Genomic DNA, 3,574 nt, shown 5'->3' with positions numbered 1-3,574 from the left:
CGCCGGAGGTTAGGAGTCTGGGAGTGGTTCTGGATTCCTCCTTAACAATGGAGGCCCAGGTGGCAGCCACTGCCAGGTCAGCCTTTTACCATCTTCGGCTGATCAGGCAGCTGGTTCCCTTCCTCGGCCGCAATGACCTGGCTATGGTGATCCATTCAACGGTCACCTCGAGGCTAGACTACTGTAATGCTCTCTACATGGGGCTGCCCTTGTCGCAAATTCGGAAGCTGCAGCTGGTGCAGAATGCCGCGGCCAGGCCATTGATGGGACTTCCCAGATGGGAACACATCCAGCCTGTGCTGAAGGCGCTGCACTGGCTGCCAATAGCATACTGAATTCGCTTCAAGGTTCTGGTGCTTACCTTTAAAGCCCTATATGGCCAGGGTCCGACATACCTGCGGGACCGCCTTTTCCCATATATACCCCAAAGAGCACTGAGGTCGGGATCCCAGAACTGACTGGCCCTACTGGGCCCCAAGGATGCCAGGCTCGCCACTACTAGGGCCAGGGCCTTTTTGGTGGCGGCTCCGCACTGGTGGAATGAGCTCCCGGAGGAGATCAGGGCCTTGCGGGATCTTATGCAGTTCCGCAGGGCCTGCAAGACGGAGCTCTTCCACCAGGCTTTCAACTAGGAGCCCCCCCCAACCACCAACGAGCCGGCCCGTAGTACTAACATCTGGCCGCTACCACTGTGCTCCGGAAGATCATTGAGCAAAACTGCCTGGTTGTATGGTAATTTCAGCATGCCATCTTATGCATTCAATGTATTAGTAGTAGCACTTTATGAGTTTTTGTTTTATCTTATTGTATTGAATTTTAAATTGTTTTTATGTGAATGTACAGTCACCTATAGACCAATTATGTAAGCCGCCCTGAGCCCGCTTGCAGGGTAGGGCGGAGTATAAATTTAATAAATAAATAAAGAGCAGGTGAGGTTAGCTAAATCCCTCCACTTTCCAGGCTTTATCTTAGTGCCCTGTAACACTTGGAACATTTTTCTTACAGTCCAGCAGCATTTTTCCCCAGCCCAGCCAGGATAGGAGAAAAATGGTGAAATGAAATAGTGCATCGTGAGCCAAGGTATAGGAAGGGTCAGGATTTAGCTGCCCTCACCTGTTCATTCCAGTTTGAAAATTGATCAGACACCCCCTCCCCAATGCATCAATGCTCATTCTAAGCTGTGGAGTCTTCCAAGCAAAAATTCTACTTTGTGAGCTACTGGCATTAAAGTTGTGAGCAAGGGATTTGGCTGCTGCATTAATTAGTTTGCCCTTGAGCCATCCTTCCTGAGCTAAGACAAAAATCTGTGAGTCGGAGGCTAAAAAACTGTGAGCTAGCTCACACTAACTCAGCTTAGAGGGAACACTGCCCCCCCACACTTTCTTTACACCGGGGTTTGCCTGTCTCTGTTCCTTACTGAGGCTTAATAGCAGCTGGGGAGAGCAATTTTACTTAGGGAAACAATGCAACTGCTTTTAAATGAAATTAAAGAAGATATCACAAACATCTTCATCAGTGGTTTTCTTGCATCTTATCTGGTTTGGCCTTAGCCTCTGCCTTTCTTTCTGTGTATTACTGATTGCAGTGCACACAAATTAAGTCAGCACAGCAGATGCTACCAGTCACCTGGGGTGGGGGTGGGAATAGCCTTCAGCCCTGTTGAGCTGAATGGCCAGCATATGTATGCAAAATCTTTGCCTATGTTTGTCTAATAGCAGTTGCTGCCTATCACTGGAGTGGACAAGTGTGGCATGTGCCTCCACTCCCCCATCACGCCCCCACTGCCCGCCTATATGCCAAAACATTTGCCTAGCAAAAAAATATATCAACCAATGCACATTACAATTTGTGTTTCTATAGGACTAAATCAAAGTCCTAACTCCAAACTAGACAGCACTTTGGAAGGACAGAGCTATCAGTGCAATCTTTTTGGTGGCAAGGTCTGTGTGTGATTCTGTTGAGTAGGGAATGTCCCTGTCAATTACAAATCTGCCAAGTTAGGTTCCATCTTCACATTACAAAGTCCTAGTGTTTGCTGGGGGAACGATATGAGGACTGTGGATTACACGAGGGATGGCAGTTTTGTGCCTCCCAGATGTGTACAGGCTTTTTTCTGTTTGTGACTGTAACATGCAGGGAGAAGTAGCTTTAGCTTCCCCCCCCCCAATGCCATTTTCACATCCACAAACCACCCCATTGAGTCCCTATTGGCTTTGTCATGAAACTTACATATAGCCATGTAAGTAATGTGATTTTTACCATAGAAATAATAGTGGCTCCATGGACCAGTCTGCAGATATGAAAATAGTGTGGGGGCGGGTGGGTTAGAGACCTCAGTTGCTTCTCCCTGCACATTTTGGTCACAAACAGGAAAGAGCTGGTGTGTGTTTGGGACGGGAGGCACAAAACTTCCAAACACATGTGACACAAAGTCCTCATGTTATTTCCCAGGGAACACAAGGACTTCCAATGTGTAGAGGGAGCCTCAATTTCTCTCCTCCCTCACCTTCTCACTTTGACCTCTGAATCAATCAGAGAGGTATCAAAATAATGGAGAGATCCTAACACTTTCTAATATTACCAACTATTGTTTGTATTCCAGTTAGGATGAGTTATAAAAATGATATTGAAGAATAGGGTGTCTTGGATTCAGACTCACATTGGTTACTGTACATCCTGTAATTTTAGCCTTAGAACAAGCTTCTAAGGTGAACTTGGCTGAAAGTTTGACTTGTGGAAGGCCATTCAGTGATGGTGGAAAGTGCCATGAAGCTGCAAGTAACTTACAGCAAATCTGTAGGGTTTTCAAGGCAAGAGATGAGCAGAGGTGGTTTGCCATTGCCGGCCCCTGCAGAGCAACCCAGCAGAGGTGGTTTGCCAATTGCCATTGCCGGCCTCTGCAGAGCAACCGTGGACTTCCCTGCTGGTTTCCCATCCAAATCCTAACCAGGGTCGACCCTGCTTCGCTTCTGAGATCTGAGGAGACTGGGGTAGTCTGGATCACCCAGTTCAGAACAGGCTATTCAACAGGCCTAGCTAACTAAGGATGTGCAACCATATTTCCAGTGTTCAAATCCAGCAGTTTAGTTATGGCGCTACACTGGCTGTCTTTTTGCAGGTTCCTTTTGCAAGCATTGCTATGGATGTGAGATTTGTACCGACCGGTAGCACTTCTTTATATCATCTGAAAGATAACTTGTACAAAGGGCACTTGAAGACTATAGATGTTCACACAGCCTGCATGTAACTTTAAGGTGAATTTATATTTGATACAAGCAGTATTAGTAGCCTAATATGTGAACAACCTCCTATTTAACTAGTGGTCATTTTTAATACTGTGAGTGTGACTCTTCAAAAATTGTGGTCTCATCTGTAATGGAGTTCTGTGCTAATACACAAAAAAGTTTTTTGGCATTGCTTCTTCAGGCTGGCACTGGATATGATCTTCTGCTGTGAGACTAGCACTGCCCTATCTGGATGGATCTCTCAATGTCTTCCATTATTATCTGCATTCAATTAAATATGGAATTGTAATATAACATGAAATCAGTGCAATTTCGGCAGTGCTAAAGGC

The sequence above is a fragment of the Gekko japonicus genome, unplaced genomic scaffold (assembly GCF_001447785.1).
Source record: "Gekko japonicus isolate JY-2015 unplaced genomic scaffold, Gekko_japonicus_V1.1 scaffold1410, whole genome shotgun sequence".
NCBI classification, from domain to species: domain Eukaryota; kingdom Metazoa; phylum Chordata; class Lepidosauria; order Squamata; family Gekkonidae; genus Gekko; species Gekko japonicus.
The sequence above is the reverse complement of the archived record's forward strand: the minus strand, read 5'-3'. Positions refer to the sequence as shown.